This window comes from Podarcis erhardii, assembly GCF_964252035.2.
Source record: "Podarcis erhardii genome assembly, chromosome: 9".
Classification (NCBI taxonomy): Eukaryota; Metazoa; Chordata; class Lepidosauria; order Squamata; family Lacertidae; genus Podarcis; species Podarcis erhardii.
In genome coordinates, this window is record NC_138512.1 from 30,424,247 (window position 1) to 30,451,572 (window position 27,326).

General features: G+C 40.0%; 1 protein-coding gene across 21 annotated transcripts in view; it reads right to left on the reverse strand.

Annotated features, from left to right (window-relative positions):
* Positions 1 to 27,326, reverse strand: part of TENM3 (teneurin transmembrane protein 3) — a 1,299,256-nt gene that overhangs the window by 459,194 nt on the left and 812,736 nt on the right. For all 21 annotated transcript variants that reach the window (XM_081875189.1, XM_081875187.1, XM_081875177.1 and 18 more), the window contains one exon: positions 23,116 to 23,188. The gene's annotated coding sequence lies outside the window, so the exon portion shown is untranslated. The remainder of the gene's footprint in view (positions 1 to 23,115; positions 23,189 to 27,326) is intronic.

Sequence of the window (27,326 nt, forward strand, 5' to 3'; positions counted from 1 at the left end):
GCGGTTTTGTTGCCTATAGACCTGGCATTGCACAACACCAGTGAAGGAGGTGAGTAATCCTTGCTCACCCTACCCTCGTCTCTCGGGATGGGGCGCAGATTGGAAGGGGTACGAGCATATCCGTATCTCAATCCCCTTCGCTTATAACATCTGGGTACTGAACTCACTGGGTAACTTCTGAGTAAACATGTATAGGATAATGTTGTAAAGAACTCCTCCTCCCAAATACCCTAATCAGAACACAAATGTTGAATTGTTCTTTCAAGACTATACACTGGGAAAATGGAATGGTTATTCAGTTTAAAGAAACAGAGAGAGTGCGAGAGAGAATACAATAGAAGCAGAAGCCCTCATTTTGCTGCTGGATCTAATATTTAAGTTCTTTAGGTTTCTGCAAAAAGTGTTTGATAATCCTAAAATGTAGCAAATGATTGTATGCATATGAAATTTAGCACCATTTATTCAAACACACACATTTATTTGTTTTAAGTATTCAAGTACCAACAACAACAAAGGGACTTACGAGAGAAAAAAATCCTACAATTATACAAAAATAAAATAAAAACCTCAATAAAATGTTTGTTAGAAAAGTCATTGTAAGGAGAAATACCTGTCCTCGCTCCTACCCAAAACACGACAATAAGTGCACTTACTGATGAGTAAGGAAGTGATATTTTTTTATTAAAGCAGCTTAATGATTCAGATTCAGAGGCATGAAAGAGCAAGATACAGCCCAGAAGCTCTCATAAAGGGTAACAAGAATTTCAAGGCCACATGAGAGCTGTTAAGTTGTTACAACAAATATGTCCGCCTACCTGCCCAGCTAGACATCTTCCTCGTCCACACATGTGAGTATTAGCTCTTTTATTTGAGCTGCAATTCCTCTACTCACTGGCCACACTAGTAATCCTTCCCTTGTGTTGACTCAATCCACCGTGTGTGCATTGTTAAATTTACCCCCTTGATTAGACCAGAAACTGGGATGCATGATGGCTAGCCACAGTTGTGGTCTTCAAATTCACATTAAAACCTGATGAATACAAGCCCATCATCTCAGGGTATGGTTTGGTCTTCCTCCAATAACAATATACTGTACTACATTTACTTATGGAATGTGGGTGGCACTGTGGTCTAAGCCACTAAGCTTAGGGCTTGTCGATCGGAAGGTCGGCAGTTCTAATCCCCATGATGGGGTGAGCTCCTGTTGTTTGGTCCCAACTCCTGCCCACCTAGCAGTTCAAAAGCACATCAAGTGCAAGTAGATAAATAGGCACCGCTCTGGCAGGAAGGTAAACGGCGTTTCCGTGCGCTGCTCTGGTTCGCCAGAAGCAGCTTAGACATGCTGGCCACATGACCCAGAAGCTGTCTGCGGATAAACGCCAGCTCCCTCGGCCTATAGAGCAAGATGAGCGTTCAACCCCAGAGTCATCTGCGACTAGACCTTATGGTCAGGGGTACGTTTACCTTTTTACAGTTACCGTACTTATAACACTGTTTCCTGATCAGTCTGTTCAGATCCTGCTGTGTATTTCTTCTGAGGGAACCGACCAAATAGAACAGGTGGCTAGATGTATTAATATAGCCAGTTCTTACCTTGTCTTCCTTTCCTTCACTTTTAATCGTTTCACAGAGACTGAAATTCTGTTTTTTGTATTGATGGTTGTGTGAACCATGAACTAGGCCCCAAAGCTCATTTCCAGCAGCTGATGAAACAAAAGGCTCCACATACTCCTATTTCCTGACAGCATGAGAAGAAGAGCTACATCATAATTGATGGAAGCCCCACACAAAGCACATTACAACAGTCAAGCCGGGAAGTTACAAGAAAATGAATGAAAAGCTGAACAGAGATATTTATGTGTCAATAGCTTATGTGATATCTGTTTATACATTGGATTTGTACTGTGTCAATCATTTTGTTATAGAAGCCTTTTATGTGTAATGGGTTAAGACTTTTCTTGTTAAAAATACAGGTGTGCTTCATAGGCATACATAACATGACATTATTTATGTCAGCATGTTAAAGCATATTTGGGGTGTGTGCAGTGTTAGGGGAGAGGTAGTACTTCTGGTGGAGAATATGGCATGCTCTATCTGGGGTAGTTTGAACACCTTTGGTCCCCACCTTGCACTCAGTTCTCACCTCTGACTCCTAGGAGCTGTCAACATGTGACAGTGGCCACATCCCGGGAATGGCTTCAACTGGCCAGCTAAGCCAAGTGAGAGTAGCTGATGGGTTTCAAACCCTGAGTGAGTTAGGAATTTCCCCTGCATGTGAAAAAAGGCTCCAGTGTATTGAGCGGACGAGACCAATAGTCTGTCCAACAGTCAAGAAGGTGGTTTCTGCATGTGCCATAGGGAGAAGTGAGGGGCAAATGAGGCTCATCTAGGAAAAAAGAAAACTCTGATCCTAAAACCTTACTGCCTTGCGGGAGTAAAGCCCTACACAAATCCGGAATTAAGTCCCTAAGGCAGTGAGATGGGGCCGTGTACGCCTTCTTCTTGCAACTCCCACAGTCAAGCTGGTGCCAAACATTGCTCTGATTTCCTTGGGACCCATCAGCGTGGCTGAAGTGGGGGAGGGGGTCTTGTCATCTGGACCACCCAGGACCTCCATACACACTGCCCAGGCTTGTGCCCTGGGAAGGTCACTTTGCTGCTGCTAACACAGTGGTTTGACTTCACCGTCGGAGGTGAACCCCATTGTCTCTCGAGATAGACAAATGCCAACAAATAAAGCATATTTTCACTAATATCTGACACATTATACATAAAGAGAAAGGAAAGGAGAGTGAATTTTAAAGCACTAATACTGAAAATGGCTCAGTTCAGATATGTTACAGATTGATTTATAATTAATACCCAGCTAGGTATTACCTTTACCTTAGGTATTAACAGCACAAGAAGCACCACTCACTGAAGTGGATGAGAGAAGCTTCTGATCATGTGTGCAACAGAGTGCATTAAAGGGTCCGGTCTTTGTCTTAGAGCAGGGATTTACAATATCTGTTACAAATCAGCAGGATTTTATAAAGCAGCTGTAAGAAATAATTCTGACCCATCTTAATTGGACAGTAGGATATGCCTGAATGGAACAGCAAATGCAGCCTAATGCTGATATATGCAAAAATCAGATTTGCATTTTTTACTTAAGGAAAGCTCATTACCAATGCTACATTTCAAGCAAATAAGAACTGTGAGTACTCAACAAAGCTCAGTTTTAAAGTTTTTAAAATTTGTATAAAGAATTGGAGACAGCCTTATATTGTGCGTAGAAAGAGCCATCTAATTAAAACTGACTGTGCTAACTGGATCTTCAGTGTGGAATTATGTAACATGCATTCAACACGCCTATTATCAATACCTTGTTGGTTCAGAAAGAAAAACATTCTGATGTATTAGTGCTTATGGGGTTTGTTGGCCTGGTTTGGATGAAGATATCTTTGCTCAAGATACAAATTCATGGGATAGCTCATCTCCCTTCTTCAGCTTGTCCTGCAAGTCTTCAATTAACTACAGGTAGGGAAGGAGGAATGGTGAAATAAGGATGCAGTGGCTTTAGCGACTTAGGTCTACTTCAATTTTGTCCCTTTGCTCCCTTCTTTTTTCTTTAAAAACGCTTTGAGCAGTGTTCAATGCTAGTCCTATTCACAGCAGACCCACTGAAGTTAATAGACACGACTAATTAAGGTGCATTAATTTCAGTAGGTTCATTAATTTCAGTGGGTCTGCTCTAAGTAGGACTTAAGTTGAATGCAACCCTTCGCTTGTGTAGTGGTGGTAAGCACTGTCAAAATTATAATACTTATCATGGAGATAAAGAACTATACAACTTTTAGAAGACACCTGAAGGCAGCCATGTATCGGGATGTTTTCAATGCTTGATGTTTTACTATGTTTTTATATATGCTGTAAACCACCCAGAGTGGGCGGAGTATTAATAATCAACATCATCATCCTGTGACCTAGAGACCTTGCAGTGCATAGTGGACGACTCTGATAAGGATGAGGTTCAGGCTGCTTCCTTGGGAGCAGAACACCAGTACCTTATTCATGGCCCTTCCAGCTGGAGGACATACTTCAGTTGCCATCCTCTGAATGAGATAATGGCTCCCCTGGGGTATCTCTGTCTCCTCAGCCTTAAGAAGTCAAATACTACAAAAAAATAGTGAAGAACTTTTAACTAACCATTCAGTTCCTCCAGGGAAGCAGAACCTAGCATACTACAGGTCTGGTCAGCATACATAAAGCTTCAGTTGTCTCTAACTGCCTGCAAATACAACAACTACTGTAATAGTTGCCTTAGCAGGGCACTTTGGAGCTGGTCCAGGTCCTTTGTGTTCTCTCTTTGTCTTAGACTGAACACTGCCTACTTCCCCTGTCAGCCTCAAGCTCCCAAAGACTAGGGCATAATGCAAAGGGCAGACCCCAGTCACCCACCATCTTAATTTACCCAGAGGCTTCTGCACATATACATTACTATAAATAACCTTTATAAACTGGGGAATTGTCTCTTTCTTTATATTTCAGTTATGACTGTCACATGATCCTCATATAGAGGACTAAGGAACAAATTTGATTACTGATTTGGGGACTTTCAGTGAAGGTTTAGGTGTGGCAATGGATCAGGCAATCTCCCTGGGCCACATTTCCACAACTTGTACAACCAAAGACATGAAGGGGTGTTTTATTTTAACTTTTTTTTTTAAGGTCACTAGCATCACTAGCATCTTACGCAAGGGTTTGGTTCTGGGGGTTCACATACATAGACAAAAACAAAATGCATAAAGCCAGGAACCTCCAGAACCTCCCATCCTGCAAGGTGGAGGCTTTGGGAAGGTGGCACGAGGGTTCTGGCAGTGTCCCAGAGCCCTTTCCCCACCTTCCCAAAGTTTAGTAAACTCTTGCCCAGCTTTGGGAAGCAGGTGGGAGGGCTTGCACCATCTCCCAAAGCCCAGCTTCTCACTTACCCAGCTTTGGGATGGCAGTGTGAGGGTTCTTGGATGCAGTCACAGCTTTGCATGGGTGAAGCGGATAATAAATGGAGAGTAGATTTCCTCCACATTCTTTTTATTTAATTATTTACTTACTTGCTTACTTACTAACCACAACCGGCACAAAGCTGCAATCACGTAAGTAAAATAAGTGTAAAATGCAAGTTATGTGTATGTGACATTGTCTTGTACACAAATAAAAAGAAATCTGTAACACTTCGTGACATAATGAAGATCCCAATTTAAAATGTATATTATTGGAAATAACTATTTTATTTTATTTTATTTTTATAGCAGATATAAGGTGGCCTTTGTCCACAAACTGGAATCTAATCTTTGCCAAGAATCTAAAACTTTGCAAAAACACTTGACTTGAGTTCAAATTGGATGGATCTTCTTGATGGAACTCATCTCAAAATCTCTTGGAACCCAAAGCATCTATGCAAAACTATTAATCTCAGAATGTGTCTAAACACCATCCTGGAGACAGGCTGCAATTTACAGTTCTCTGTGACAGACAAATAACTCTTGGAGCGCTGTCATTTAACCCCAGTGATTTCTTTGGTAGTCATGGAAGAAAGGTTTTTATGCCACCATGTCAAAGAAGAGCTATAGAATCTGTCAACACTGTATAACTTTACATATAGAAATAATACTATGCATAGGCATTTCAGTCATCAAGAAAGATATCAACAAGAAGGGGTTTTGATCAGTGCACTGACACACATTTAGTATTGGAAAATCTAGAGATGGAAAGTATATGGGGCTAATATGTCAAGTGTATGCCAGGATTTTGTTCTCTATACTTTAAATGAAAGAGGGCTCTCTCCCCTTTTACAAGTGCAGATAGGAGCTTTACTCTCTCAAGGCGTCTGACACACCTGTCTCATAGCAGCAATACACACCATAATGATCACTGTGTATTCATCAAATGCACACCTATCTTGCCAAAACTTTGAAGAGTCTTGAATGGTCAGGGTTCTGTCTATTTTAGAAAGGAAAATAGGAGAAAATATTTTGTCTCCTGGGGTATTTTTTCTGGTATTATCATGGATGAATCCTTTTGTGTTCACCATAGCATGTATAAACCTTGCTGTGCCAATCCAAGCATCACTAATCCAAGTGAGCATTCTTAACAGCTCTAAGACATTCTTTTTGAGCTATGCCTTAATTTATTTGAGGATAAGCATTTGACACTTCATATAATAATAGATCTCTAGATCTCTAAGGCCTTACATCTCTTGTCCTTACATACCATACTTTCCCGTGTATTAGACGAGGTTTTTTTTACTCCAAAATAAATTTTAAAATGGGGGGGGGGAGGTGTTGTCTTATACATGGGTGGTGCAGAGTGGGGGACGGGCAATTGGTTGCATCTGCGAGCAGGATCTAGTGGTTGGGTGGGTGAATGGTGTCTGCTGCAAGGGCTGCTTTGGATTGGCTGCTGCTTCTGCAATTTGGCTTGCGTCGCTTGCGATTGTTAGCTTTCTTCAGTTGGTTGAGTGATTTTTGGCATTCCCCCCCCAAAAAAAATCGCTCAACAACCGTGGGCATCCCCCCCCCAAAAAAACCTCAACAACTCTGGTCAATTTCCCCCCCAAAAAGCTCTTTAATTTTAGTCCCCCCATGTATAACGGGGGCGTGTTATACTTGGAAAATTATGGTATATAGGGTTCCAATTTGTCTCACATCTTCAGAAAACATACCAGTAAAGCCTAACTATGTAGAAACATAAATTTCAAAATAATGATTAAAGGCAAGCCTGCGTGTGATGCACTGTGGTCACTGCAAAGAGATCCAGTAATCTCTACTCCCTGTGGTGTCTGGCCAAGTGAGGGACCTGCATCTGATTAACAAGCATTGGAATCTGGGCATAAAAATGCTACCTATCTGCTTTAAGTCCACCTGGGAGAAGATTACCCCTTTGACATACTTAATGGCATGCCTGTTTTGTCCCTGAGGCACAAGGTTCCTCTGAATTACCACCAGCACATTTCACTTGGGGCCCCCAACATGGCATATTGCCCTTTGTTAAAGGTAAACACATTGCATTGTATCCTTCTGTACACAGAGGATTCTCTGAACAAGCCCAGAAGAGATTTATGTGATTAGAAGGATCAGGGAGGCAATATATCCTTCTTCCTGTATCTTCCAAATCTGCTCCAGAGGGTTGGAGGAATCTTTGGAACAGAATGAAAAGTAGCATCCGGGGAACAAACTGGAATTTTCAAAAATAGCTTCCCTCCCCTTCCATTCATAGAAACTTCTATCAAATAAAACAACTTTCTGTGAATTGAATTAGACCACATTGGAACAGCCCATGACATAAAATTAATTTGTGAAATACTTGTTTTCTCTGAATCCACACAGTGAATCATTAGTGAAATTAACTTCTAGCCGGAGGTCCATTTTGTTTAACAATTGGTCCATTGTGTAGTGTTTATGTATATATACGTTTGTGTTTCAGGATGTACAACTTGAAATGCCTCTTCCTATTAACACTGCTTACTAAGGCACTACTTCAATATCTTTGAAGAAGTGTCTAAAATCAACACCTGTAGACTTCTCAAAGACTTCTGAGCAGAATGCAAGTTCACTGCCCTCTCATCCTGTTTCACATATCTGTTTATGTAATACAATGTTTCTAGACTGTAATTGACACCAGTAAAGGAAATTCACACAAAGATATTATGTCACAGCAGGCTCTGCACTGGCAAATCAGAGAAAACACACACACAAGCGAAACCCCTTCAGAGAGCACTGCAATGATTTATAAATGAAGCTGAGAGCAGAGGTGTGATATATGAGAAATATAAGCAATTAAATGTGGGATATTGCTGGGTGTTGACAACAGACCGTGTATAGTACATACAATTCAACACCTTCATGTTCCCATGAGGTGTCAAGATTCTCATCCTCACATTATTCTACACCTTTAACAGGAATTGCATGGTATAGGCACTGATGCCCATGTGTGGTTCTGCCATGTTTCAAATAAAGCAACAAAGGAATTAGATTATGAACAAAGCAGGTAATTTTAGTCAGCTTGGCTAGAAAAGCTGTGGGGGAACTATAAGCAACATTCATAAACTTATAAATATTAACAATTTAAGCAATAGGCTATACTACAGGTTTAACTACTGCAATATGGCCAAACATTCAGAAGAACTGTAATGGTTGTGAATACGTGTTTGAGACTGTTCCCTACAATTAAAGGAAATGAGTGTGCCTTTAAAATGGTCTCTCTTTGATTCTGTTGATCAGTTTGTCATCTGTTGTTAAACCACTGTCTCACATGAACTACACAATCTAACTGATATTACACTTTAATATGTCTGCATGACTGTGGCTCTAGGGGCAAGAGGTAAGTGTAAAATGTTCCAGTTCTTCAGTACTCTGATGGTAGTGAAAACCTCCATCCAGCCTCTCAGAGTCAAAGTCTATTCTATATACTTCTTTCACGCTAACATCTAATATACTAAACAGCAGGGAGTTGTAGACTGCTATAATGACTCATGATTTAGTGGGATACAGTGGCATGTTTAAATAGATTCCAGACTAAATACCTGTGGGCAAACAGCATTAAGAAGTGCTATCAGTACTACTGATTATTCAATGAAAATGTATCTTAGTTCATAAACTAATCGGATTCCTAATGATTATTAGTTCCCCAGGGGAGAGAAAATTAAGATAGAAGTAGTTTTTAAAATTACCTTTTGGACTAAATTCTATTTTATTTTGAATAAGTATGTATATTTTATTTTCTAAAGCATTATGTAGTAAGGTACTCAACAGCTCCAACTGAAAGATCTGCTACAGGGTTACAGGGTAGCCCCAACTCCACTACAGCAGTGTGGTTAATCCTACCAAGCCACAAGGCAGTAGAATTTTAGGATCAGAGCTTTCCTCCACCTAGATGGGCTACCTTCCCAGGTTGACAAGCCCCAACTGCTCCTTCTTTATTGCTGGACTCGCTACTAGTCTTGTCGCTCAATCCACCAGAGCCTATCTTTGCATGCAATGAAAGTTCCTAACTCACTGACGGTCTGAGATCCATTGGCTACCCTCATCTGGTTTAGCTGGCCATTTGAAGCTGGGATGTGGTTGTTGTCGCATGTGGAGTGCAGGATGGGGATCAAAGGTGGACAAACTACTCCAGAAGGAGCATGACTTCCTCCACACCACAGATACTACCCCTCCTCTAACACACCATATGGCACAAACCCCACCAGCTTCAGGAGTAAACCCCATGGAAACATCTCTGGAAGAAGAAAAGGCTAGACAAATCCAGAGGCTGTTGGATGCCTTCTTGTACACCGCCTTCTGGCAACTCCTTCAGCCAAGCTGGTACAAAATGTATTGCTCTGCTTTCTTTTGGGCCACATCAGTGAGGACGAGAGGGAAATATTGTCATCTGGGCAACCCAGGACCTCCATACACACAGTCCAGGCTTGCACCCTGGAGATATCACTTTGGTGCTGCTTTCAGCAAAAAACAATTCAGGAGGCAGCAGATACGAGTTACCATCTCTGAAGTAACAGCAGGAGCCATGATTCCCCAGTGGTTTGACTTCACCTCCCGAGGCACACTCCATTGTCTCTTGAGACAGACAGATGCCAACAACAAGAAATCCTACCAACCTCCTTCAATACAATCTTTATAACATAAGGAGCTGCTTTATACTGAGTCACACCAATGGACCTCTCAGTATTGTGCATAAATACTTAAATATTCTGCCAGCCCCAGAGACAAAACAATGCTGGGTACCCGAAGACCAAATGGTCCCAAAGATTCCTTCAGCCATTCACAGCTACCTTAGCAGTGAGAGACTGCATGGAGGCAATCACTTCACCTCCACAAAAATGGCTCAAGTGCTTGTTAAACTATATTCTATTTCTTACCCTATCCCAATTACAAGAAGGGCTGACCTTGCTTGGCATTTGACTGTCCATTGCAGTCTTTAGACAGGGCTGGCTAAACCCTAGCCCAGGGGCCTGAACCACACCTGCAAGCCATTTTTTCTGGCTCCTGGAAATACACCAATTCTGGTGCTGCCAGCAACAAAAAACCAAAACAAAGCAAAACACCCCAGCACATTGGTGGCTTAAATTTCTCTCCTCAACCCAGCACCCTGAATGGGAATGCAAATCACCCCCCTCCTAATCATTAGATTGATAATTTGACAAGCAGAGGGAGAAAAATTCTACTTCTCACTCAAACTAGGAATTTGTAGGGATACAAACTCCACTCCTGTGGTCTGCATTGGGGAAGGGTGTGTTTTTTAAGAGGATAAATTTCCCAGGAAAGATGGATGGGGTAAACATCATCCCACAACACAAACCCTATTACCCCAAGAGTAGTTGATGGCAAGTGTATTTTTGTGGATACAGCCTCCCTGGGTGAGAGAGATATCTCAATTGACAATTGACTTGTCCATCAAAATGAAAGATTCCCTCACTTTTCCACTTCCTCCCCACTCAAGCATAGTGCATTTTCCTGGTCATCATGGCTTGACTATTTTTAATAATAATAATAATGATGATGATGATGATGATGTAGCACTTGCTTTAAATGTTAAGCATTTGGAGGCACCTGAGTATACAGACAAAACAGTATTTAGTATCCCATTCAAGATAACTTGTTAATGGCACAATCTGATTTTAGAATGTTAGTATGTCATGCAAATCACCCACTATTTGCCTTGCAGTCTGGAAAGAATACAGAGCTGACCCCCCCCCCCCCAGTATTTAATCTCTTATGTTATACATTTCTATTAGATTTGCAAAGAATTAGCAACAAACAATGCCAAATCAAAATAAGTGATAAGTACTGCAATATCTTGCTCAATTCCAGATTAGTTACTATTCTTACTATAAAGATGGTGGTGTCATAGAACTTGGGACTTGACAAAGTGAGGAGGAGTTTATTACACCGTGAATGCCTAGCACAAGAAAATCCTTTGGTACAGCTAAGATAAGAGTGTTCTATTATGACTAGTAACACCCTTCTCTATTCAATCTTCTCAGTTCTTCTGACCCTGCATCAAGTATGTGGATAAACATCACTCTATCAGTGAATCCCCATCTTCTTCTTCCTTTCAAATTTGAAGTAAGAGGTTCAAAAAAATGTCAACCAAACCCTGAATAAGATATTTTGTGTCCTGCATAACACTAGATTATTTATTCTGCCACTTGACACAGGCTTTGCCTTTTTTCTGTGTATGAGATTTCCCACCTTAACCTTAAATTATTCTCTCCCTCTGGTATTCATTGATAGTCTCTGAAGCTCAGGCTTTATTCCCCTTCAAGGTTTATTCATCCTCTAAATACTCATCAGCCAGTGCAGGCTATAAAGAGAGTTCCCAGCAGTAGTTTTTAAAAATAAAAAAGATAAAATGCTCAGCCTCTGAACACTGAAGGTTCTAGTGACAGTACCTGGAATGCCTCCTGTTGACAATGATGGTTATCACTGGGGGCAACTGAAATCTGTTCATTCTGAACTGTCTTCAGAAATCACCCTTATCTGATTGTTCTTTCAGATCAAAAGAAATAAGAAGACAAAGTAAGCCATGCATATTCTTGCCCTGTGCACTTTGTTGTTAAAAGAGGGAGGAATCCCACTAGGAACCCTAAACCACTTTTAGAGATTACTAATCTTTTCTGTGGATTTCTGTTTTCTCCCCCTTCATTTACTGCCAACTGCCATTGATATTTTAATGGCACAGAGAAGCAACTGTCAGGAATTACCTGTGCAAAACACATAGCAGAATCTAGATAGACAAAGTAACATATCTTGCTCTAAGGGAAATTACATGTAATTCACAGTATTTACTCCCAAGATTAAACCATTTCCCCTTGTTTAATAAGGTAACTGTAGGTCTCTAAAAATAACTTCCTGAGCTTCTGAATGTGGTATTATTCACCCTATATTTTAGGCATTTCTGAAGTGTGTTGATATGTTTGTTTACATCATGTTCAGTTTCAATTATGTAACTATGCTGTCCTGTTTAGAAGAGATGAAATTACATATCAGAATATGCCTATTACATCAACAGAGCCAGCACTACTTTCTGGAAAATAATCTTTCTAATACAGAAGGAACTGACTGCTAATTTAATAGAAATAACATAAGAGTACTTGGCATTCCCTTAAAAATGTGTTTCTTATCGGACACAGGAAGTCACTTTACATTAAACTGGGATTTAACACAATGTAACATGTCAAATGCTTAGTTGAAAAACAAATTGGAATAGAGTTGCATACAGTACATCTGAAGTATTGCAATCAGCTTCATACATTAAGACACTCACACATGCAGAGTTTAGGAATTCAAATGGTGAGGCAGTTTTTGGACCACTTCCCAATACCCAGTGGGATCTTAATGGGACCTCTGCAAATATAAAAGCAACCTAAGCCCCTGAAAAACATCTGAACAAATGAAAGAATTTGCTCCGGTAAAGGTCTCTAAGCCTGTAATACAATTGCTAGAATAACATATTTCAGCATGTTTTCATTAGCCCATATTTCGTTGTATGATTTCTTATTTTGACATTAATCGAATCAAGGAATAAATTTTTCAGCTACCAATGTGTATCCTGAATATACTCTTTTGTTCCAGAAGAATGTGGTACTTTGTTGTTGTTGTACCAACACACCTTAATGAAGTGTAACTGCATCTGACCCTGCTATTTTGTGTCATTGTTCAGTGCTATTTTGTGTCTTTGTTCAGTGACACATCCAAGTGCCCTTTTTCTCATTTTTTCAATTTCCACTAAGAAGCAGTAAGATCATGAAGTGCTGACCATCTTGCCCGTCAACTTCCAACTTCCTTCTCATTACGGTCATTATTTTTTTTAAGCCTAGCAGTAATGTGTTTTGTTGTGTTTTTTTTTTTTAAAAAAAAAAAAAACAATGGCCTGCCTTGTACACTAACCCCTCGTATTCTGAGGCATTGCACTTGGACTTCTGGTTCAGGTTTTGATATTGGACTAAGGAACATGGATGACAACTCTCTACGATACTAGGCTACCATTAGCTACAAAGGAGAGAATGAATGAAAATGCCTCCTGCTGTCCTTCTTCATTAAGTAGGAACTGGCCTGTTCTAAACCACACTAGTATAGGTCCTGGGGTCAAACCCTGATATAGAAGGGGAAAGACTGTTACAGTCTTTCTTTTTCAAACACTCCACTCTTTCCTACAAAAAGAGCTTCTACCTTAAGTACAAACTTACCACAACCTGACACTTGGAACAAAATAACTTTCATTATTGTACATGAAATGTACAGATGTTATAAACTATTTCAACAGAGTCGCAGAATGTTGAACAAACAGTTCAATTCTCAGTTCTTGCAATACAGGTAACTTGCACCTTATGTGAGGGTTCGGTTTCAGGGGTCCACATGTATATGCAAAAACACATGAAGCCAGGAATCCCCAGAACTGGTCCCCCTGCAAGGTGGGGGGTGCTACCTGGCTTCCAGAAGGTGGCCTGAAGTCTCTGGCAGTGTCCCAAAGCCTCCCCCTGCCTCTCCAAGGCCCTGTAAGTGAATACCCAGCTTTGGAAAGGAGGCAGGAGAGCTCTGGGATGCTGCCAGAGCCCTTGTGCAGTCTTCCCAATGTCAAGTAAGCCTGCAATTGAGGATTTGCACAGGTGTGTGTAGGGAAATAACTGGAGACTGGGTTTCCACTCCTCTCAATATATTTATTCCCCTCCCCTGCAGACCTGTGATTGAGTATGTTAAATAAGCGTAAGTTGCAAGTTACCTGTATATATATTCACCCAGTAGCTTCAGGACACAGGTACTGACACTCTTGATTTCTAGACTGACTAGTTTATTTCCCTGAGGCCATGAAGGTCAGAGGACTACATGAAAACACATACAAAAATCACAACACAAAATGGTTCAGGGTTTGTTTTTCAAAGAGTAGCCTCTTGCATATAAATAGCATGTTAATATTATTAGAGGTAACAGAGCAGATTAGGAAGCCACAATTTTTGCTCTTCAGAACTAAGTTTAAAAGTAAGTCCATCATCAAAAACATTAACTCGGACTTCTTAGAGGGAATATTGCTGCAGTGCTGAAACAATGAATATGTATGTCTAAATTATTTGCTTCACCTCAAAAAAAAAACAACTATAGGTTATGCCAGTATTTAAATAAGTGTGCTGAAAACCAGAGAAAAATTGTTTAGAGGTTGAAAATTATTATTTATATGTATTTTTTTTAAACTGGGCCTGCAATATTTTATGATTCACATTTTCTGTTTCTTTGAAAACATTTCTCCTTTTATGCATGTTCAGCGACACTTTAACAATGACCGTTTGCATTATAACGCATAGTTAAATCTGATTTTCAGAACAAGGATTAGATTTGAGTGATGCAAACTGAAATGCAGTAAAATGAAATAGTTTTTGTTTTGTTTTGTAAGAAAAGGGTCTTTAGAAATGTTCACATGAAGTCATGTGTTGGCTGTGGTGCCGATGAAAATTGCCCACCTATAGCCATTTCCCTTCCTGGGTTGTGGTTTCAGGAGTGGGATTTATTTATTTTTGTCTGGTCCACAGTTGGGGGGAAGGGATTAAAACCCCTCCCTGCACTAATCTTATTTTCCCCAACTGCTTTTTAAAAAAATTAGAAGTGTGAAGTGCAGCCACACAATTCATGTATCTAGTTTGGCCCTTAGCCATTTCATCCCAAACCGCAAATGGCTAGGACACTTTCCAACTGTAGATTTCTCGTCCTCATACACAGCCAGGAGTAATTTGATAGAGTCCTAACACAGCTTCAAATTCTACTGTGTGATAAATATGAAAAATGTTCCTGCTTCTCAAGTCACTTCTGAAACAGCTTTGCATCTTTTGTTGCCACATTTTCTCTGCCATCCTGCACCTTCAACAGGAGACAAAACAGGCAAAAGCTTTCTACTGCACTGCATGCTGGGAAAGCTTTTCTTGATGGATCTCTATCCTGCAATTGTTACAGGTAAACCTCCCCTCCCCATAGAAGATCTATTTCTCTTTGTTAAACTTGGAAGGTGTCCCATTATTGTTATCTATTCCAGGAAAAGGCTTACAGGAAGACAAGAAAATTGGAGGGATTTGGCAAGCCTGCATTGTGCAAGTAGAAATGCTCTTCTTGTACATCACTGGATCCAGGCTACTGAAACTACTATGGCTTACTTCTGAGTAAATATATGCAAATAAAAATATCCTCCTGCAACTGAAAGTGTGTATTGAATACACACACACACACACACACTCTTAATCTATACATGGCATGTTATAATAAATACGTATACAACAGATTTACTTGATATGTTAAGTCACATATACAGTGCTATAAAAACATCCAGAAGATGCAACCTAGGTTCTATAAATTGCTACAGATATTCTGTTCCTCATCAATATAAGAAAATTCAAGAATTCAGGAAATGATATAAACCACACTTTTTTGCTTTTGTTAGTGTTGAACTAGTATAAGAAATCCACAACAAATTTCGACCATTTACAGTTGGATGAGTTGCCAGTATATATGATTTTGCACTTGAAAACCACCCTTTTGAACACTTTAACAGAAATTATGGTTGGCTCCTGCCAAAGGTGTGCACTTTTAACACCCACCTGTCTTTTGCCCAGCCCGTGAAGTCAAGGATTTCAAGCAGCAAAGCTTTTACTCAGAGCAACATTTTGCAGATTATAAGTCAGAAAATACTTTTTTCCTAAATACCTTAATAACCATTGCCATACAATGCCTTGTTCTACTTTATGATGCTAAGAATATATTCAGTGTAGCAACTGCAGTCTAGCCACACTAACAATAGCTGACATTTTAACAGAGACCTGTGAAAGCGAGTGCATACATAGGCAAGCATACAGCACATGCTAACAAGGGAAAAAAATACTATGGCTTTATCCCTGGCAGATGTAAGGTAACTTTCTACTCCTCCGTTTTATGAAAAGAAATGATTGTATTGGTTTTGTTAGGAAACAGCATATCCAAGGAACCTCCTCTCTTTCCCAAAAGGATAGACAGTTATGAATAGTTATCTTTCAACGTGCCTCTCATAGGAGCACTAGAACATTCAAGTCTATACATTAGCTATTAAAGTCTAAATGCTAACCCTGGAAAAATTCACCACAAGAGAAGAGCAATTTTCATATAACTGACAAAAGACAAGTTTGAACAGAGGATACTTAAAGGTTGACATGCTTTATTATAGTGGTATTCACACAGATTGCTGTTTCTCTGAAGAAACAAATAGAGACCAGACCAAATGTTAGGGAACTGAAATAATGTTATCAACAATGCACTTCAGTAGAAAATAGGACTGCTTTTGTATCTCATATAGAGTTATATTTTTATGGCAGAAAGCCCACACAAATTATTATGTTCCTAGTACAGGGTGCCTGAAATTAGCCACAATAGCACCTATTAACAATAATAGGAGCTCTTCACCTTCTCCTCTTGCACACCGCAGACAATCTACCCTAAGGAGAATTATAGATAATGTATCTTTCTCAGGATTTACAGGTTTGCAGCGCATGTAAAATATATAAGGGGAAATGGATGGTATAGTCATTAATTTGCCATTCTTTTCCAGGCACAATTATGTGCAATTATGAGAGTTTCTTATAGTTTGGTATGAGGATAAACTTATACAAAAGTTTATAAGCACGATTAAAGACAAAATTTATCATGGTGAAACACTTCCTAAACTGGTTTGATTCTTCCTGCACATGGAATACAGAACAATGCAGATGACTTGCATTGCATACAAGATGCTCAAAACCCCCATCCTTTCCTTTCACAAGGTTTTGATTAATTACTCACATTATTTTTCATGAAGGCCTATGTTATCACTTTTCTCATAGATCCCAATGGTAGAAAATAAGACTTAGTGCCTGAGAGAATTATTAACAAGACCCCTAGTGATTAATGCAGGTGAATGCAACACTCTGCTCCTCTGTGACTTAGCAACCTGAAGTCTGAACTGCTTACATATTTTGAAAGTTAACTTAAAATAGAAAACTGAGCTTTTACAGCTCAGTTTAATAATGATAATGTAGGTGAATGGAGCCCTTTGGTGTGATGGTATAAACATGTATGCAAAGGCTACTTCCTTTTTTCTCTCATCAAGTAGCAGCTACTCCGTGCTGCTTTCATAAGCTGTTTTTAACAGCCTCACAACCAAAATACAAATAATTGCAGGCTGGTTGGCAACAGTCCCTTCCTGGGCTTTTTGAGTGGGTGGTTGTTGACCAACTCCAGGTGCTTTTGAATCAGAATGACTTTCTGGTCCCTTCTTAATCAGAGTTTAGCCTCCGCTTTAGCACTTGATCACTCTGTATGATGAGCTATGTTGGAAAAGAGACAGAAGGGATGGTGACCTGTTGATCATCCTAGATCTGTCAGTTTTGAAAAAAAAATTCAATCATGGTGTACTTCTGGGTAGGTTGTCAGAGCAGGGGGTGGGAAGTACTGCTTTTCAATGATTTTGCTTCAACCTGGGGGGGTTAATCCAGAAGATGGTACCTGGCAGGTATGGCTCAGCCCATGAAACCTCCAGTATGGGGGTTGTACTGAGTTCATTCTTATCATCTGGAGTTTTGGAGTGAATTGTCATCTATGTGCAGACGACGCTCAACTCTGTTTCACTTGTAAATCTGAGATAGGTAAAGCAGCGGACATGCTGAGCTTGTGTCTGACTGCAGTAATGAACTAGATGAGCGCCAATAAACTGAAACTCAGACAATATAGAAACAGAGGAAGTAATTCCTCAGTTCAGACACATGGAATTCTGCCAGTTTGGGTTGGGTCACACTCCCCTTAAAGGATCAGCTTCATGGTCCAGAGTACTCCTGGATCTACTACTATCATTGGAAGTACATGGTCTCCTTGACATGGAGTGCCTTCTAACAGCTTTGGATAATGACTCACCTATTCCCATATATCCTGGATTCAGTGGTATATGCCCTGGAAACCTCATGCTGCAGTGGGGATGCCTTTGAAGATGGATTGGCAGAGTAGCCTCTAGCATGTCATAATGAGCCAGTTCAAGCAGCAGATGAGGGTGGGCAACAGAAGCAGCCCCCATTACTTCTGAGCCCCAGCCACAGCTCTCCTCTGTTGCATGACAGAGGCAGGTGTGCCACATGACCTGGATTGTATCACCTAAACTAGCTTGCTTCCCTCAGGTGTGGTGAAGGATGCTTTCCCATTGCCAGCTTGGATGGCAGCTACAAGGGAGAGGCCTTTTAACTAGTGGCTGTTGCTTGACTGTATAATGACTTATTGATGTGATCTTTAGAATGGATGCTTTTTATTCTGTTTTAATCTCTGACTTTTTCTGTGTATTTTTACATTATAATTATCATATGCAACCTTGTACCTCACCTTGAGATGATTTGTAAAAGGCAATTAAAAAGTTCAAATTATCACCATCAACATTTTTTAAAAATAATAATATTAGACTGGAAGGACTCATTCTTGACAATGGTTTCTGCTAATCACTGGCTTGTTATCAAGACAATTACAAATTGACATTGTTATCAAGATGGTTACAAATTAGAATAGATTTTATTGTCTTCCTAGCTATCAAAGTCCTACTGACTGGATTCTCCCTTTATGATGATCAATTTATTATTATTTATTACATTTCTCTACCCCCTTCATCTGAAGATCACAGGGCCATTTACAATATAACCCTGTTGTTTTTATTTTATTTTTCTAATTTTAGCCACATGCTCTCAATGGGGCTACCATGTCACCTCTCTTGAAGCTCCATGCAAAGTGCACATATTTTTGACACATAATTTGCTGTTTTATCTAGATGCAACAAACTATTATTTGCACTGGCCATTGTTTGCTAGTTTGGATGTATGGTGTGCCACTGTGTTAAAGGAAAGGGGATGAGAAGAAAGAGTTGGGAGGGCTACATCTCAATAAACTGATTTTTTTTTATTCCCTAAACGATATATTTCTGCATACTACTGCACAGAAAATAACAAGAACGTATAACCCCTATATGCCCTCAGTTTTTAAAGCTTCCTAGTACAATTCATTTTTTAGTTAGTAAATCCCAAAAACCAGTTTAAATGAATCCCTCACACTTTTTCATTTTAAAGGTAAAAGTGGCTGCTATGTTAGTCTCACCAAATCCCATTTATCCTTTTTTCAAGGTTCATGAGCTCTGAATTTATGGAATCTTGGCTACTATTGAGAAAACTCATTGAGGTATAGCCGAGGGGCGTTTAACCATGCACAACTCCAAGTCTCCATGGTTGCCTCTTGGGCCAAAACATACAGGGACCCTCCTATATTTCCCTCCATGTTATAAATGCTGTTGTTTTGAAGCTGGGGGGACCCAGATGAGTGAAATGGTATGGAGAAAGGGTTAAAACCATACCCTGTCCTCAAAAGGGTGTACCAGGAGCTTTATTTAGCCCTTAAAAATGTAGCAGATCTGCTGCTTTCATGTCTAGCTTGACCCTGAAAATTCCTAGGTGGTAATATCATTTTTTTTTCCAGCTTCATCCAATTCTCTGCCTTACAGCACACTACCAGATGTTCATTTATTATCTTTTAAATCTCTTTACTGGGGGTCAAATACACCAATGACAGTTCGGGGAGGGGGGTGGAGTCTTCCATGACTCCCTATTCCAGATAATCATCAGCAATGTTTAAATTGCCATTTGCCTGCCTCATTAATTTACTGAAAGCTCAAATTCTACCCTTTTCAGAAGGGCTGAAGAAAAGTTGCTAAACAAAGCTTATGTAGGGTCCCAGCCTTCAGCATCCTTGAGCCACCCAAGCAGCATGAAAGGGGAGTTTTTTAGCCACTGAGAAGTCTTCTCACTCTTTGTGCTGATTGGAGCCAGTGTGAAAGGTGAGTCAACTACTGAGAACTGGCTTCTAGGGTCACTCTGCAGAAGGAGCACAGAAATAACACTGTAGAGGAGGAGTCTAAAGTGAAGCATTTAGGGATACTGAAAACACAAGGGCCTTCAGTTTCAGGAGAATAGTATGCAAGTTTTGTTACATACAACTTCAAGGAAAACACAACATTCCAAATAATTCACTGATGTACATGCACAGAAAATAGTAGATCTGCATAACTAAAATATTAGTTACAGATAGGTAGCCGTGTTGGTCTGCCATAGTCAAAACAAAACAAATTCCTTCCAGTAGCACCTTAAAGACCAACTAAGTCAGTTCTTGGTATGAGCTTTCGTGTGCATGCACACTTCTTCAGATACACTGAAACAGAAGTTTCCAGACCCTTCTATATAGTGAGAAGGTGGGGAGGGGTATTACTCAGAAGGGTAGTGGGAATGGGTGATTGGCAGATAGCTGTGATGAGCTCATACCAAGAACTGACTTAGTTGGTCTTTAAGGTGCTACTGGAAGGAATTTGTTTTGTTTTTAAAATATTATTGTATAATATTGGAAGGCAGTATGACTGTGACTATCATGAAGGGACCCTGCACTTCTGATTTTGCCACTACGCTACTGGGAGCTAGGGGCAAAAAGTGATCAAAAATGCTGTTTAAAGTTATTAGTTACTCATAATATCAACAGGTGCTTAGCCTGTTCTGATGATTTTATGTAAGGAAGGAGCATAGAGGATTTAAAAATCCAGAATTTTCTCAATTTTCATAATAGACAGATCACTACTTCCCTTAGCATCACATGAAACTCCTTGACAAACCTGAATTATTGTAACATTTCCCACCAGTTAGATCCTTACCTGTGACCCAGCAAAACGGTTTTTCATCTTAGCCATTGTTTTACACAAAACATACTATTCTGGCTTTTGGGGTCATTCGAATCTCAGCTGATCTGCACATGTTTGCAAGCAACCTGCATACACCCTCACTTCAGCAGGTACACACATACATACATCATTTTATTTATATACCACCTTTCCATAGTTGAAACCATGATAAAGGTGGCTTACAACATGAAAAAATACATAGTTATCACATAACAAAAGTAGTAATAAACAATAAATCAAACATCAATAAATCAAATATCAATAAATACACAACCAGACTGAACAACATTAATATCAATGACAACAACAATCCCTCCCCCCAAAAAAACCAACATCCCAGCCCAAGAGTATGACAACTCTTTTAGATGACCCCTCTTCTGCAAAATTTGTTGAGACTTTCCCCCAACATGTCTGGAGCACAATGTCACTAGCCTCCTTCAAAAGAATCCCTAAGATTCAGCTTCAATATGAATCACCAATGGAAGAGACCAACTTGCCCCTATGTGTGACCTCTGGGATATGTTTGCTAACAAACTTCTACTGTGTTTTGTGCCATTTGAGAATACTACAACTGATGAGCAATTAGTGCTATTCAAAGGAGGATGGCCAATGAGGCAGCATATTCCATTCAAACATGGAAATATGGCATAAAATTCTGACTACATTGCAATTTCAAAACACCATTTTTAAATGATACATACATATATGTGAGGAAGAAAGAACATGCAAAGACCAGACAGAGGCTGAGAAATGTAACAACGCATGGATGAAATATAACTGATAAGTTCTCCACTACTGACCAATGGATTAGCTATGACAAACCTGATGCTAGTTGACAGATTGGGGGAAAACCATAAAAACAGAAATCCAATCGCAGTTTCTTGACCACAAACCAGAAATGTCCACAGCAACATTTTTGGTTTATAAGATTTCACACGTGAGTCTCCAAAGAAAGGAAGGGCAGTGATTCTTGTTCCTTCAACGCATAATGACGCAGAGATCTCAGACTAAACTTTCAACCCAGAAAACATTCTTCATTTTAATAAAACTCAGGGTGGTGTGGATGAGCTGGTGAACTAGTCCTCATATACACTTCAGAATGTGTGAACAGTGGTCAATTGTGTGTCTGTGTTTTAAAATATGGTAGGCAATATCTGCTTAAATGCCCATATTGAATAAACCACAATGCCGTGCATGTTCCAAAATACATTCTCTTCCTAGTAGAACTAGCACTGAAGTTGATCAAACTCTGGGTGAGTCTTGGTAGGGCTTGTCACTGTTGACACCAAGAAAAAGGGAAGAGTCATCTATACCAGAGATGTCAGCAAACATCTCAGGCCGGTGTCTCCTGCACTGATCACGCAGCAGGCCGGAACGTGGGGAGCGTGTGCCCATATGCGTGCACACACACTATTTCTGGCACACTTCCGGGTCGGAGGAGCACCAGAAATAGCTTGTGTGCATCTGCATGGGCCTCCTCCGACCCAGATGTGCACCAGAAATAATGCTTCTGCATGCACACAAGCTATTTCCGCTGCTCCTCTGACCTGGAAGTGGGCAGCCACGCAGCACGGTGCCGGTAAGAGCGGGTGGCCACAGCGGGCAGCGGGGGTTGCCGCGGGCCGGATAATCGAGTCCCTCGGGGCTTATCCGGCCCGTGGGCCTTAGTTTGGGGACCCCTGATCTATACGTTTGATACAATATCAGAAAATCACTGCAACAATGTGTTTTATGTCCTTCAATTAATCCATTTGTGAAATGTGTTGATTGTACATAGCTGCTCAAGTACATGTGATATGGCTGCTAAGCCCATGAGACTTCTTGTACCCATAACTCACTAATATTGCACTTCTATACTTCAGCAATATATTTTCATGTTTAAAAAACTGTCAGGTCAATTTAGACTGCACATACTGCCTAGGTTTTTGTACTTTACCTTGTGGGTGTTGTTCACCCAAATGACTTACATGACTTACTGGAGAAGATAAAGTCTCAATGTTGGCATGATTTAATTATTATTTTTTACTTGCTGGTACATTTTGAGGTACATTTTACTCCAATACCAGACTGGTGCAGTCTAAAGGAATGTGAGCAAGGAAATTCTGCAAATGATGGTTATTTAAAAAATGAAAATCTAAACATATTACATCTTTTTAAAATGATAGAAAAAAGTAAAATATTGTTAAAAAATATTTAAAAAATGAAAATCAAGTAAATGGTAGAAAAATATTTATAAACAAAGCCAAAATGGTGTGCTACGGTTTTCTAGTACAGTACTGTCTTGACCACAGTTACTAAAAACAATGGGCCTTGTAACAATCTAGCAAATGGAAAGTTTTGTCCTACCTCTTCCTGTTTGGAACACTTTCTGTGTTTTCTGCTTATGACAAAAGGTATTCCGGTGGGGCACAGAGGAATTCTGTAAGACACATAGTACAAAACAGGAAGTTATCAAGGAATCCAAAAATATTTTTGCAAGTATTTTGACATGTGTTATAGCCAACAGTATCCAGATTTGCCCCCCTGATGCAATGATATCCTGCAAGTTCTTCTTATGTGTGAAAATGTGTGTGAAAACGCCTTCAATAAAAATACTATTGGCCATTAGTGAATCTGGCATTAGATTTGGAAACTTAGGACGGCATGTAGATTTCTCTCTGCCCAGGGAAAGGAGCAATGCTGGTGAGGGGATTCCATCATCACCAGTTGCTGTTCCATTGGCTATCACCACTAGAAAAACCTGAAACACTGTGATTTTAGGCAGAGCCGGTTGTTCCAGTTCTTGACAAGCTCATCTAGTGAGCCGCCAGGGGGAGCAGGGTCCCGCAAGGCCTGACGAAATCCATCAGGATCCGTCAGCCTCTGCGGGCGAGCCCAAATAGGTTCGCCACCCAAGCGGGGGGGGGGGGGGAGGGGAGTCAATCCTGGCTTTCAGAGCGTAGTGATCAGACCATGGCACTTCCACAAGGGGGGACATTATCACTATACCCGCCCCAAAGATCAGATCCAGCGTGTGGCCTGCTTGATGTGTGGGACCCAAAACAAACTGGGAGAGCCCTAATGTCGCCATGGAAGACACCAGGTCCAGAGCCTGAGAGGAGGGGATGGCATCGGTATGAATGCTGAAGTCCCCCAGAACCAGTAGGTTAGGGAACTCCAAGGCCCAGCCTGCCACCACCTCCAGCAGGCCTGACAGGGTGGCCACCAGTGTGCTAGATGGTTGGTACACCAGCCAGACAGCCAAGCTCTCCTTGGTGCCCCACACCAGGCCAACACATTCATTGCCAGAGATCGATGGTGCTGGCAGAGCCCTGAAAGATCAATCCTCCCGGATTAACAATGCTACCCCTCCCCCCCGGCCCACAGTCCGCGACTGGTGGAGGACGGAGAAACCTGGGGGTGCCATCTCATGCAAGGTAGGATGATTTGAAAGTGTGTCTGTCAAAAACAAAAATATCAGATGTTAAAAAAGAAAAAGTAATGAGAAATTTCAGCATAGCTTTACTTTTAAGAGCTGAAAATTTGGGGGGAAAGTATATATTTCTGTATCACTGCATGTTGAAGCAGTTCATAATACTGAATTCCTTCATGTCATGCAGTTTTAAAAGAACTGGAAACCCATGGTGTATGGGAAAATAGTTTTGTTAAGTGGCCAGGGGGGTACAATTTACACACACACACACAATATATATATATATATATATATATATATATATATATATATATATATATAAAATTTCAGTCTGACAAAGTTGTGTAATGTTTAAACCCCCTTACACCATTACAGTCTAGATATCTTCCTTCCGTGTTTAGAAGCAATTAAAGAGAGAGAGAGGAGAGAGAGAGTCAGTGTACACTTTCTAATTGATAAGTCTGAGTATTAACTCTGCAAAATCCATGTTGCATTGATGTAAACATTCATTTTATCAAAAGGTCATTCCTTCTGGATTTTCTGCCTACATTTCCTGTATTCTTTCCTGAGGCGTGCTTGAAGTATCAAATTAAAAAGAAATATAAATGTAGATTATTTAAGATTACTTTGTGTAAGTGTTGCAAACATTTACATATGTGTATGTAGTTTCAAGGAGCATCATTTGAAGCTTATGCTGTTCTTTTTCTAATTAGCTCAGATTATGGAAAACTAAAACATTTCAACCAGTTACATGCATTTACCTAGTTATAAGTCACATTGAATTTAAAGGCACGCCTGTGTAAAACACAGAAGACTGCACTGTAAGGGTGCAACTCAAATTCCACTGAAGTAAATGGCAAATGGCAAATCTTACCATGTTTCTAATGGATTATACCTTTAATGAAAGGAAATATTTTTATGGCATATTGTTCTTCATGATACAAGGTCCCCCCCCCCCCACCGCTTAAGTTCAGCAGGTTTAGGAATGAAACCTGCTGAGACGCAACATCCCATTTACAGTGTGTCAACTATATGTCACACACACTTAAAATAATTGGTATCATATGACAAGGTAACATTAAAGAACTGTCCTCCCTCTGATATAATCTATGGGCACCTGTTCAAAATATATAAATGATAATCAAGGCACTGTGCCTTTACCCTTTCCAACTCAACTTGGCATTAATTAAACTGATTGAAGTCAAAATATTGTACAGTCTGTAATACTTCCAGTGGGTATGTTGTATGAGACCCAAAAAATTAATTGTGCAATACAGCTTTCCGAATCATATCACAGAAAAGAACCAAGACACAAGAATGCAAAAACATATACAGTTTGTATAGCATTGTTCCAGCTTAATTCAAAACAAGAATACTATTTTAAAAGAATCTTTAATAACAATGTTATTAAAAAGGGACCGTAAAATGTGGAATATATTGTTTAAATTAGCATGAGTCAAGGCCAAATTCCTTACCAATTCTTAGTAGCATTTCAATAAAGCTCCATGACAGCTAACCCAGACAGAAGATTTTATCCTAATAAATGAGGTGAATACTTAAATGAAAGTATATAAGTTATTTACTTTAACATAAAGGAAAGCAATTCCATTTGTATTGACAGTAATGTGAAGAGATTGTGCTTGCTCAAGGAAGGACAACATTATTATTTAAATGTCTGTCTTTCCCTTATTTTGGACCACCTGCAGTACAGAGAGCCTTCCACGTATATGTGCGTGCATTTGCACACTGAAGGAGAATTTGCAGCTGTATTCTCTATGGAGTACCTGATGGACCAAATTAATTATGAAGCTCCTGTCAAGAGAGGCCTCCATCAAAACCACTCCAAACAGGCCAAAATTTTATGGTTGTAGGAGACAGAGTTATTTTGTCAGTGATTTCAGTCAAATGCATCAAATGAAGTAAGAAAAGCTTTTATTAGAAAAACAGGATCCCTATTACAAAAGTTATATAACAAAGTATGTTAACTCACATACATTTCAGTGAGAGCCAGCGTTTGAGAGAGCATAGAGGATTTAAAAATGAGAGCCAGCGTTTGAGCGTATGAGAGCCAGCGTTTGTCTGCAGACAGCTTCCGGATCATGTGGCCAGCATGACTAAGCCTCTTCTGGTGAACCTTAGCAGCGCACGGAAACGCCGTTTACTTTCCCACCAGAGCGGTACCCATTTATCTACTTACACTTGATGTGCTTTCAAACCTCTAGGTTGGCAGGAGCAGGGACCGAGCAACGGGAGCTCACCCTGTCGCAAGGATTTGAACCGCTGACCTTCTGATTGGCAAGCCCTAGGCTCAGTGGTTTAGACCACAGCGCCACCCGCATTCCTTAATAAGCAGGTACTAGCTGCCTGATGTTGAGTCAGACCATGGGTCCATCAAACTGAATACTGTCTACACTGAATGTCTCCAGGCTTTCAGTCAGGGGTGTTTTACAGGCCTACCTACTACCACTGAGCTATGACCACCCTTTCTCATGAGTTACTGTGGCAATTTGCATAATAAAAAAAATATTGTATGTCCATATGGTTCCTCCTACACAGTTATAAACCAAATACCTGTGAATTATAAATTGCAGGAACAAGCATATTTAGGCATCTGACCAACAAATGTCTTCTCACAACACCCTTGCCCCACCAAAAATCCTTGAATCTATTCTTAAGTGCTAGCACAAGCATGCCAATTAAATTAGGTTAATAATGTAGTCTCTTGATAAAAGTGGATTTTAAACACCAGCATACTGGTGACAAGTGTGCCAGGGCTTTTAAAATCAACACTGCAGCTGCATCCTTTGATATTCTGTTAGGACTTACATCAACTGTAACACATTGTAAAAAAATACATAATGCTCTATATTTACCATAGTAAAGGATGGACAACAAAATAGCCTTGTAGTGAAATGGCTTCAAGTAAGTGAAAATTAATAGTTAAAAATTAAAATCAGAAAAATATTTGATGAGAAAGTCTGATTAAAGATTATCTCTATCTCATGACAATTGAAAACGTGCAATCTCAACAATAATGAGATAATTAACAGTAATGAGATAATTCCTTTTGTGGGGGTAGTGAGATACAAAGAGGGACTAAAATACCTGAGAAAATTTGGGAGGCAGGTAGGCATGTGTATGTACC